The following is a 12,865-nucleotide window of genomic DNA, read 5'->3' as shown; positions in this document are numbered from 1 at the left end:
ACTACATGTTACTTGGACAATTGCTTCTTTGTTCCTCCCTTTTGCATTTAAAAAAGTGAATTGTGGTCAAGCTAGATTTTGATCATTTTAGTTACATCGACTCAGGAGATTTCTTCCTGCTTAGTTTATTTTCAGGGTCTTGGCTTATTTTTAGCACATAATCTTTCTGAACTCTTCACCCACTTCCATGCTTCCCCACTCCCTCACCTCTTAAGCCATGAGTAAACTTCAGGGACATTTCCCACTTGACGTTTCTGCCCCAAATGGACAGCAGAGGTTAACACAACAAGTGAGAACTTCACGTAATTCCATTCACCTTTGTGCTGGAACTTTGCTTAGCCATTTTTTGAATCCTGTGTCTGCACAGGCTCCACTTATTAAAGAGGACACATTGACCAATTAGTTGTTATATAATAGCTCTCGATGGCCAGGCAAAAGATTCAAGGGCAGTTGTTCAAATTAATGGGGTCTGGGATTGATTTACGTCAAGGGAAAAACTTGTCAGCGTCAGGCTGCAGTGGCCCTCTGGTGTCTCTCCATCTTGCCAGAGAGAGTTTCGAGAGATGCTATTAGTGTAAAACCATCTGCTACCTAAGCATATAGGTGTCGGATATCAGAAATACACTGGCACTTGAGCCCTGTGTTTCTGACTTGTGGATTTTTCTCTCTTTGATTTACATCTAATCTGCAAGATTTTATTTTTTAAAGGAAAATGCACACATACACCTTTTTTAAAAAAAGAACATTCGGAGTATCAATGATTTAGTCTGATTTTTTAAAATATATATTCATATCCCAACCTTCCCCCAAAGAACTCAGGCTTCTTCCCTGCCACTTTTACTCTCACAGCAACTAGGAATTGGGAAGAAATTTGGGTTTAAATGTGAGCTGATCTGATTTCCCAAAATGCCAACTAAACACAACTATCCTTCAAAATCCAAAAACTATTCTACACAGTTCTCCAACCAAAAACCATGTACAAAAATACATATATTAGGGAGCACATGCACAAAAATGTGTGTATTAGTGAAAATAACATACCAAAAAATGCTCTATCAAATCTTTTCTCTACATATTTCGTATGTGCTAAGAATTAAGTATATTTTATGTGTTTACTGGCTCCCCTCAGATTGCTTTCCATGGCCCATCCCATAGTCCACCTCACGGCCCAAACCATGACCCACTTGCTAATGGCGGCTGGTGATGGAGGAATGGCTCTGGTTGCAGGTCTTTCTGAAGGATGAGTAATGGGACAACCTCACACCAACATTACTCATTTTGCAAGATCCAGTTGCAATGCAGAGGGGGACAGGGCACACAATGACATGGAAATTCTACTCAATATTGATCCAGAGTAGAACTCCAATGTATAGTTAGCAGAGCAACAACTTAAACACGTTGCAGGATTCGCCCCAAAGTAGACCAGAGGCAATTGTTTTTCATCCAGCAGAGCTTTACTGCTACTGAAGGCAAATGAGCACAATGGTCACAAATCCAATACATTTAGGATTGGCACTGTCCTTAAGAAATCCAGTTGCAGCAGACTTAACTTAAACTTACAATAACTTATACAGTCGTTACTTGGATCTCGAACTCCTTGCCTCCCAAACACATCGGCTCCTGAATGGTTGAAACCCGGAAGTGAGTGTTCCGGCTTTCGAACATTCTTTTGGAAGCCAAACGTCTGACAGGGCTTCCACAGCTTCCGATTGGCTACAGGAGCTTCCTGCAGCCAATCAGAAGCCATGCTTTGGTTTTTGAATGTTTTGGAAGTCGAAAGGACTTCTGGAACGGATTCCGTTCAACTTCCAAGGTACGTCTGTAATAAGACTAAACTTAACACTAAAGGTAAAGGTAAAGGTACCCCTGCCCAAAAACTTAACGCTAAGTGTACTATATACAGAACACCATACCAGAAGGAAAAGAGATAGAAAGAGAAAGTGAAACCCCGGTTCCTTCTGGCCTTCCTTTTATAGTCAGCATGACCTTGACAAAAAAAGATAAGAGAATCAGTTTAAACCTGCTTTACTCAGCTTCTCTGAAGGAATAACCCAAACATCATGAACCTTCTGCTTGTTTCTTTCACACAGAGAAGCTTCCAGAACCCTCTTGAAGTAAGTAGAATAGGAAAGATCTCTGCACACCAGACCAATACTTTCTGCACTAAGAAATGCAAACTGACACACAACAGAGATTTTGAAGGTCAGAATAGACTACTGGGAAATGTACAGTGCAGATTACAGCCTTAGTGCCCTTTTGCATGATATCTGTACATCTCAGGCATTCACACAATATGCCATTCTGTGTATTTTTTAGCTGTACCCATTCCATCTCACTAATACTACCCATTTTGCAGGATTGTTGTAAAGACTGCAATTGGAGTGTGCATGTGAAGTGCTTTGAACATTTGAAAGCACCATATGAATACAAAGTAGTAATATTATTATTAATGCCTCAGACTGTGGCGAGAGAGAAGCTCTGCTTGTTTTCAACAAACTGAAAGACTTGGCTTGCCAGTATTACCACTGCTGGTGCCACTGCTACACCACAGACTTCAGAGTTGATGGGGGGATTATAAGACAGGGTGTGTGTACATCTCGGAGTTTGGGTTGGAACATTGACTGTGGGAAAGTAAAGAGCTGACAGTCAAAACTAAACCTTCTAACACATATGCTGTGAAATGCAGTTTTCTATCCAAAACTACTTTGTAGAGGGATAGGGTAAGATGAGCACACCCTTCATTATGGGAGGAGATGAGATGTATGGGAAAAATTTTACATCCCTTTCCTCCTTTTCTTACAGAAGAGTGTATGATGATCTATGGGATCACTAGATTAGGACTACATTGTGGAAATGGTCTTAAGTAGGAATAAGAGGTGAAATATTTATGAGAAGATTTTAGACAGCAAACATCCTTGTTGTCATTTCATATACCTTGGCTGTAAAATACAGGGTTAGTAAATATATGTTGAAATAGGACATGTGAATGCTTTATATTCTGCAAAATGCAAGCTAACAGTAATTACAGTGCAATTCTATACTCCAATTTATGCCAAGGTAAAGGAACACGCCAACTGGCACAACACAAGGCCAGAGCTAACAAGTCACTGGCACAATGGACCATTGGATTGTTCTGCCTCCCTTTCTTTTTCAAGTGCTTATTCAGGAATGTCCTTCGGGATCCTAGTGTTGCTGCATTGTGGCATAAATTGAAGCATTGACTTTCATCGGTCAGGGATGGCAACATCAAATATTGACATGTCTGAACCAGTCATCAAAGACCAAAGACTACGAGAGATTCGACAGCAACCTATATGGGGGAGCAGCATTGTTCTCTGCATGTGGCAACAGAACAGTGATCCCTGTGCAGGAATCTATTCTTTTGTACACCCCCCCTTGCTTTAGGTGATGGTAACTATTTAGACAATCATTCATAAAATTCCACCCTTCATATCACGCCACAATATAGGCATAGGAAATGCTGACACAGGAAACGCAGCTCTTAAAAGTTAGAATTTCCCCTGGTAGGGTTGTATCTTGCTTTTGATTACTTGAAGTGCTTTTGTAAGGAATGAGTAACGAGGAGAGGAGAGGAACAGTAAAATACCACATGGTGACATTGTTCCTGAAAGCTGATCACATAAACTCACCTGGAGTTTTTCATTGATGAAATAAGCGAATTACAAAAGATGGAGACTGGCTGTTCTCCATCACCATTTTTACAGTGGGCTGTGAATCCGTTTCCAGCTATCAGATATTGCCCTGTAAATGGAATCTGTGGAAAGTTGGGTGCAGGAAATTGCACAAAGGGGAAAGGTGGGAAGATGTTGCATGTTAACTATCTCACAGGTGCTATGAATGTCAATTCCCTGGGTAGTAGTTCTCCACGATTGCTTTGTGACGCAGCCACTTATAAATCCCTCTGGGGGCATTTTCTGATCCTGGAAACAGCCTGGTAGAGATAGTGTTCTCCAAGCCATGTTTACCCCTCTCAAGTTCCACATGTTTTCCTGAAGTTCCATTTAGTAGCCCTTTGGCTTCAACGCTCAGCCTATTATTAGGGAAACAAGAGCTTAGTATTAAGTGATGGTTATACAATTTATTTTGACAGGGAAAAAGTGAAAAGGGGAAATTGACATTTGTGAGTTCACTTGTGTGCTGACAACCCTAATTAATCTTAATTCTGGCAATGAGAATGATAAATGGATGTGATGGGAAAGCTTCATTTTCATTTGCTGCTGCCTGTGGAAAAAACCAGACCCTTAGCTGGGGCAATAAGTCAGTAGCTAAAAAAGAAAGGCGGGGATTGAGAAATGTTATTTCTTAGAATTAAGGTAGGCCAGAGAGACAAAGAGAGAGAATAAACACTGAGAAACAAAAAGTTAAATTCACCACATGGATAAAATCTTTGCTCCACTTGAATCAGTCAGAGTTCGTTGTACATTCATTATGTGCATATCACCCACATTATGCCAAGGGTCTCATTAGATACCTCACTTCCTCTGAGGCAGTTCTAACCCATTCCTAATTTTTACGGATTTTTTTATATTTTTAGAACTCAGTCTATAAAAAACTAGAAAACTTATTTTGCTTACAGATTTTATGCACTGATTTCTTTTGTCTCTTCCGAGTTTCCCCCCTCATAGTGTCATTTAGGAAGGCAGGATCGTGTGCCCCATCAGTCAGTCCCATTGTCTGTTTCAAAAGCATGTGTTTCAAATGCAAGACATCCATTTGTCTGCCATCACCCCCACTTTAAAATTGGAAATGACGGCACCGCAGGATTGGGCAAACATGTCACCGTCAAGGACTGCATTTCCTAAAGTGAAAATGTTTGGGAAGTGGGGGCACATACTGGTGGTGGTAGGTCAAAGCCAGTATCAGGTGGGATCACATCCAAAAGCAGGTGGGGACACATTTCTCTCACTGTTTCTCTCTTATACACACACAATAATGGAAGAAGAAACTGCTGGATCAGGCCAATTGCCCAGCATCCTGTTCTCACACTGGCCATCCAGCTGCCAATGATAATCTTCTCCCCAGCAACTAGTATTCAGAGGCACATTGCTTCCAACAGTGGAAGTAGAGCATATTCATCCTGGTTTGTAGCCACTGATAGTCTTATCCTCCATAGGGTTGCCATACGTCCAGAATTTCCCAGAAATATCCGGAATACTGCAGTCGGAGGCAGTGTCTGTGTGGAAAAATGTCAGGAAAATCCAGATGTATGGCAACCCACGTCAGCAGTGTTGTTTTTGCTGATTTTCCATAAAAATAGCTCCAAAGCACCAAATTTTTGTGTGTGCTTTTGCCAAAAAAGCTCTATAAAGTAAACTAGTTTGGGCAAAACTAGAAAAAGATTTTCACTTTTTGAAATATGGCAACCCTAATCCTCCATGAATTTGTCAAATCCTATAAGGAGAGTAGGACAGCCACACAGGCTTCCAGAATTTCCTGGAAAGAGGGGCTGATTATTAAATCACTCTGGGAATTGAAGCTCCAAACAACTCTCAGCACCTTTAACAAGCCACAGTGTGGGAGCCAGGAAGTCATGGAAAAGGCTTGTAGCGCCACCTGGTGCCTCGCTGACCTCGGTGACCTGCATGTCCGTGCCTTGCAGTGTATTAAGTGCATAACCCTATATGGCGATGGTTGGGTTAAAGCCATGACCGGATGTAGGTAATGTGAGACATTGGCAAACGGCCATGCGAGAGGAGAGAACAAAGGATAATAAAAGCTACGGGAGAGGAGAGAAGTTCGAAAGGAGCTGCTCATACCATCCTGAAAATATTGCTGGCTCTCTGTGTCTTTATTTTATGCTAAACTGCGCCATTTGTGACGGCTGGCTCCGTCACCACAGTTCCTGGGATTCTTTGGAGGGAAACTGTGACTGTTTAAAGTGGTATATACTGCTTTAAATATATCATGCAGAGGAACCTGAGAAGAGCTTAAGGGTCTCTGTACCTCCTGTATTGTATAAAAGAGGCTTGAGAAGCATATAGGATTCAGTAAAGATAGAGAGATCAACAAGAAAACAAGACTGATTATATCTAAATAGAAATGAGTGTGTAAACATCAGGAACATGGAATAGTTCAGGTGGGACATGTATGCGTATGTGTGAAGTTCAGAATACATCCAAAGAAGATTCCCTCATGAACAGCTGTGTATTTAACTTTTCTTTTCAAAATAAATGAATCCTTCTGATACTCTGTTCCTGCTTTGTTCAACTCAGCAAATGAAACATCTGACAGAAAACAACAAAAATCTGAAAACAGCCTCTTGTTCATTTCAAGAATATTATTTTTTTAAAAAGGTATTGCTCTTTTACATTTTAATTTTGTTTTGAATAAATGTGATGTAAGCGAAGCAGCACAGCTGGGTTTAGCATGCCTCTCAGAAGAAAAATAAAGAGAAAACCCAAGATGAATATGAAACTGCAGGGGAAAGCGAATAAAGAACAAGGAAGGCATGCAACCTTGACCACATTACGCGTTTTCGTTGAGATGCTTGAGTTGGCAAATGGAAAAGAAAAGCTAGACTCAAGGCCGCATATGCAGCATTATGCAAAAACTCTCCGTGATTCTGTCAGAAAACACGATACTGTTTGGCTTTAGAATTTCCTGGAAAATTTTCATGGGAGGCTTTGAATATTTGGGTCTGGACACCGAGTTCATGACAGATCCATTCTGCTTCGACACTGGGAGCTTTCAAAAATTAGCAGAACTAATCTCAAAGACAGACAAGGTTTGGAGGTGGAGTGGTTGGTGCAGCAAAGTGGAAATCTGACTAAGGCAAAAACGATGAGAAATGTCTTGATGGAGGGGGAGTATCTGATTTTGTGCATGGCTGCTGCCAAGCATCTTTCCATGTCTGGCTCAGACTGGTTGTTCAAGCCAACATAGTATTCTTCCCACTGCTGGATGCAAATCAAGGAGCTATACTGGTTGCAAGAAATCTATGCCACAATCCCAAATACTGATGACTGATTAGACTTCCTCTCCCCTTTTGGACAGAAACTCAATGTTTACTGAAAGGTGTTTACTTAGGATACTTCCCACACATCAGAATAGTGGCTCCAGATCATTATGAGAAGTGTGCGGGGGTGGGGGGTGGGGGAGAGAGAGAGAGTTGGAGGTAGCAGTGTATATTCAGGAACCACTTGGCAATGAGATGAGAGGCTTGCACCAGATTTTTGCAGAATAAGCTTAAGAATTTGCCCATTATCCATTCACTTGTTGTGTACTTGCTGAACAAGCAAGTCAGCCTCTGATGTCCATTTCCATTATTGGAAAATATACATTAAAGCTACATTGCTGTCACCAGGGTGGTAAAAAACAAAACAATACTGGTTGTTGTGTTGTTGTTGTTGTTTTTTTGAAACCAGCCAAATGTTCTCAAAACAAATATTTCAGGTTTGCTAGAAATAATCTTCAGCCCCCAGAGGCTTGGTTGAGTGCTTTAAATTCTGCTTAAATATGAATAATGAGGGAAGGAAGACGCACTTCACTGAGGATGGGAGCACTCCCTATGTGGGAAAACAGTCACTACCAAGAAGGCCATGTCATTAGTCAACACCACCAGTGGGGCCTGCGTTGGTGACTACTGGGAAAGGCAATCTTTTAGGTACTTGGGTCCCAGGCTGTTTAGGGCTTTGTATGTTATGACTTACACCTTGAATTGGGCCAGGTAGCTCACTGCTACCCAGTGCAGTACTTTCAGGCTGCCTCACTCACCAACCTGGTTCTGTGCTAGCTGCAGCTTCCATACCTCCTTCAAAAGGCAGCCATTGCAGTAGTCCAGACGGGAGGTCACTAAAGCACTACTACCATCACCTCTTCTCTCCACTCTCCCTCTTGGTAGCCAGCAGTGACTCTGGTATTGGGAAATCACATAAACAGCACAGTTCCCCTCCCCGCAACCTTGCCAACTGCTACTGCTTCATAGCTTCTCATGGTTCAAATGGAATGGAGAAATAGAACTGTGCGCCATCAGAATACCAATGTTCCAAATCCTAAGGTGATAGCTGTCAATTGTCAGTGCTTTCTTACAGAGACATCAAGCGATCTATATCCCCAACAAAGGAACTGACCACTCTATCATAACAATATCATTCTGACATTAGAGGGTGGTGCTCTGATGCACTGTATAAAATCAAGGAGTCATGTTTAAGGCCAGTCAATCATTTCCATTTGAGGGCACTGATTCCACAGCTTAGTGGTAGAGTTGGCATGCAAGAGGTCCTGCGTTCCATCTCTAACATCTCGAGGTAGGGCTGGGAAGTCCTTTCGCCCCCTTATTGGGTGGGTGGCTTTGCAGGCAGGCCCTGGGCCTCCCTGGGAAACCAGCCTATTGCAGGCTGGGTCATCTTCCTGCTGCCAAATGGACCAATGGCGGCAGGAGTTAGGGGCGTTCCCCTGGGCATGGGACCAACTGACCAATTGCAGCCCTTGGTGCTGCGCCCAGGGGAAGTTTAAATGTCTGGCCTGCTGGGCCTTTTGGCCTCTCTGTTGCTGCGCTGGTTTTACCTGAAACACCTCTACCTGAAACATGGAAGAGTCATTGCCAATCAGTGTTGATAATACTGAGCTAGATGGACCAATAGCCTGGGACAGTATAAGGCAGCTTATTATGTTTGTAAAATACATATACTAGTACATTCTACAATTCACATTCCTATCCAGCAATAGATTCATAAATCATGGGTCAACCTAATAACTAGGTAGGGGTTGGAATTAACCACAGTGAAAACCAATACATTTTCAAGGATATTTTCCATTTACTTTTCAGTATTCTTACACATCTTCAGGTTTGCTTTAATAGCAAAGTGCTAGTGTCTTGGACTCACCCCCCCCTCTATTAAATGCTGAGACTCTGAAGTGACTTGAATGCTTCCCAGCTTAAGGGAAAAAGCACCAGCTAATACAATACTCACAACAAAAAATATTCCCTGTGAGATTTCATTGTAGAGGATCAGTGGCAGGAGTATTGGTTTGTTCTTGTCTGTTTCCTTCTGCAAGTTACAAGATACGAAAAGGAAATTAAAAGGAACCACCTCAGCCCCTATCACATCCATCCTCTTCAGCCAGATGTGCCACTGAAAGTAAAAGTGAAGGCAACAGCAAAGGCTACCCAAAGATGAGAGCAGAAATCTCACCTAATCAAGGAGAAAGAGCAGGTTTATTGGGATAGCATTTCGCATACAGGAAAAAGGGCATTTTGCAAATTTGATGTTACACTGAGCCAAAGAACAGCCAGACTGGTGAACATATGGAATCCTACAGGGCCCAATCCTGTGAGGAACATCAGGGCCTCACTTATCCAGATTGCTAATGAAAGATTATGCTCACTGACCCTTGGAATTTATCAGAACTTGTTGAAAGAGCTTGGTGGTACTAATGTGCAAGATTTCTTCCATTAGCTCAGGATGAGTGAACCCAACCACACAGCAGCAAAGCGTGGTGTTGGTGTTGGTAGGGAGACTGTGTGAAAATGGAAACACTGAAGCGTGGACAGACTTTGCTCATGAGATCATGGACATTTGGAACATTGTTAGCTTTGGATTAGTGGCTTAATGGAGTTGCCTTCTGTAGGCGGGACAGTGCCATGAAAGCAACACATACCATACATATTTCACACATGGATGTGTGGATATGTTCCCATGATGTTTCAAAGAACTGTGTTAATACGGTGGCACTAAAATTGCTCTCCTTCCACCATTCAAACAAGTTTTTGAAATTCTCTGCAGCAAATCTGGCTTTGATAGCACATGGACCTATGGAAGATTCCAGGGATAAACAAAGTCATGTGGGATATAGAATGACATTTAGAATATGATAAAGTCCAAAGGTGATCAAACATCAATTTGTGATTATCTGTCTGTCTTCACTGAAAATGATACTTTCAACAAGTATAATGCAGGCGAACCATTCAAAGTTTCAATGTTTATGTGTTTTTTCATATTCAGTACTCTTTTCCTAAACAGAGGTTCTCTAATGAAAAACTTCAAGTCTTTTGAATATTTTTCTCCTTTCTTTCCTTAGTAACTAGCAAAACAGATGGCATTTTAGAGAATGGGAAGTAACTATGCAATCCTTTCCCTGTGGAGACAAAATTGGTGTTTGCTTGCTGCTCATTGCTCTTTCAGGTGTTATTTAATATTACTAACACTAATAACATTCCATTCATGGGAAATGTATGCCCCGTAAAGCCTTTGGGCAACCTGAACAAAAATAAATACAAAATATTTCTACATTAAACTGGAAAAGTGCCCAACTATGTCACAGAGCTGGGAAAGCGTAACAGGGCAGTAAGCAAACTCACACACAAGCCAAGCAGCAGTCCCCTCAACAGCCAGTGATATAAAGTATACTCCCTCCATAGCTGTGCCACGGATGTTTTGGGCCTACAGAGTTAACTCAAAGCTTCTACCTTCGGCTGTGTGACAAATACCAACACCTTCCAATGTGTATGTGAGTGGGTGGCCCAATTCTAGGCTATGTACATACCATACATTTATACAGTAGAAGTATCTCAAAGTATCTTGGGAACCGTAGTTTTCCCCTCACAGAGCTACAATTCCCAACACCCTTAACAAACTTCAGTGTAGGTTAGACTGAATCATCCAGTTGATTCATCCAACTTGTGGGGCAATTTCCCATTTCTATAACTGGTGGGTAGTTTTCAATCCTGCTGCATATATTGTCCAGTGAAGAGAAGAAAATATTTGTTTTTGTTTTCCAAATGCCCATGTTGTGCCAACGGAAAACAGACCTACAAGGATTATGTGCTCACACAACACTGGCCTTGCTCCATGTACCCAGCCAGCCAACAAATGACAACATTTCAAAAGACACTAGAAGAAAAAGAAAACATGGTATGTAACACTTCAGCAGCTGTGATATATGGAAGAAAAATATCCCTAATTGTTTCTCTAGGGCAATTCTGAAAAGCTCCCTGCTACTTGGTAGCACAGTAGAACACAGTTTTAAAATGAAAGCTGAGATTAGCAGCAGGATTTGAAAAACGACCGATTTCTGGTCTAGAAAGCAAAAGAGAGTGTGATCACAACATAAATATTTCTCAAAACCTTCTCTTTTCTCCTCCTCTACCGATTTATGCTATTCCCATGACTTCACTTATATTTGTTACAATTCAGCTTCTGATTCCTGCCCACTTTTCAACGATCATTCGCAGAAGCACAAGCACAGTAGGCCAAGATATGAAATCTTGTGCTGACATACACACCACTGGAGACTGCTTTGCAATAAAAGGAAACTTTAAGACATTTGCATGTATTTCCCGGATTCGGACCATAAACTACCAATGCAGTGGCAATCCGACATTACACTTAGTTTACGCTCTTTGGCCAAAGATAGGTGAAGCCAGTAGCATCGTCCAAATTTGGAGTAATCTCCATGGATTAAGGCATTTTCTGCCATTCTATGTCATTCCAAGGAGCTGTTTTTGCCTAATTCAAATGACTAAAGCAATTTTTTAAAAATAGGTAGGAACTTCTAAGAAGACTTTTTGTCATTGCTATCTCCTCTGTTTAGACACCTGGTATGATGATGATGTTTAGACAGCTGGTGTGAAATGGCCAAGGATGAAGCCAATAAATTAACACTATCGCATACTAATTCATACTTGGACTAACTGAATTTGGAGAAGAAGCAGGAAGGATGTAAAAGCCTGAAAGGAAATAATCTACTTTACCAACAAGTACTTCCTAAAGGAGAAAGGACGGACATGTTGCTTTTCTATCTCCCCCTCCTGGTTCATGTAACTTATTGCTAATATTGTTCTTTCACTCCCCAACACTGGAATTATTCATTTGCCCTGCCCCATCTGTTGCAAGCTGCGTTATTGTTGTTATTTTGCTTGAATTTTGTATTTGCACAGCTTGGGGGCCGTTTTGGCTGTTACCAAGCATCATCACCAAGTTGATACAAGGAGGGTTTTTGGACAAACACAGCAGTAATTAAACTAAGCCTCAAGTCATTAGTTTTGCTGAGAGGGAACAAGCTAATGAAGTGTCACTAAAGGGAACATTTTTCTACCTTTAGCCGTCTATCAGAAAGATAGGAGTAGGAGAGAAGGGGGAGCCCAAATCAACCCTCCCTTCTCATGGAGTGTCTTAACACCAGCAAAATCCCTCTCACATCGGGTCAACCAGATTGTCTTTCAGAGGCTGATTCTCCTGGCCAATGGGATTTTGAGGCAGCAGCTGAAAGGCGCTGAACATGAGGAGCAGGTGCAGAACAGTTGTGGCGCTGGGCAGATCCAAATCACCTATCCAAACAAGAGAAAATTAGAAAAGGGAGAACGAACTGCCACGGTGCCAGGGACAATCATGTGTAAAAGAATGTGTGATGCGCTAGGATATTACAATGCACAACTGAAATGCATTCACAAGTTTACTTGGAGGAAAGCAGTATAAGGGTGTGTGAGATTTTGTTCCGTTACTCAATTCATCGTCATTATTAAAGACCACAGTGGTCTTAATTCACTCTTAAAAATTACACTCATTCAATTATTCATTTGTTTAAATATTTTTAAAGGTATTTTTGGTCTTTTTTTCTTATTTGTACATTTGTGCTTGTGGTGATTTTGAAAGCCACTCCTGGGTGGCACCATTTTATTTTCCCATAATGCCTCACATACTGCTTTGTTCTCCACCGTTTTGGTGGTGGTGCGAGGGAGAGAAATGTACTTACCCAACTGATTTTATTAGTAAGTTGAAAGGCATAAGACAAATGGATAAAGGTCCTAGAGCCTGGGCTTACATATGAACTAGATAAAATACAAATGTCTAATAATTTTCTTTTTTAGTTAGAGGGCAAATGAATGCAGATGACTTCCCAGCAG

At 41.4% G+C, this 12,865-nt stretch overlaps 1 long non-coding RNA gene across 1 annotated transcript in view; it reads right to left on the bottom strand.

The window, feature by feature from the left end:
- Positions 1–1,432: 1,432 nt before the first annotated feature.
- Positions 1,433–12,865, bottom strand: part of LOC308475470 — a 597,484-nt gene continuing 586,051 nt past the window's right edge. The window contains exon 2 of the long non-coding RNA XR_013985232.1: positions 1,433–1,580. This is a non-coding gene — a long non-coding RNA (uncharacterized lncRNA). The remainder of the gene's footprint in view (positions 1,581–12,865) is intronic.

Source organism: Podarcis pityusensis (genome assembly GCF_964106645.2).
Source record: "Podarcis pityusensis genome assembly, chromosome: 1".
NCBI classification, from domain to species: Eukaryota; Metazoa; Chordata; class Lepidosauria; order Squamata; family Lacertidae; genus Podarcis; species Podarcis pityusensis.
Note: the sequence above shows the minus strand (reverse complement) of the source record. Positions and strands in the feature narration are given on the sequence as shown.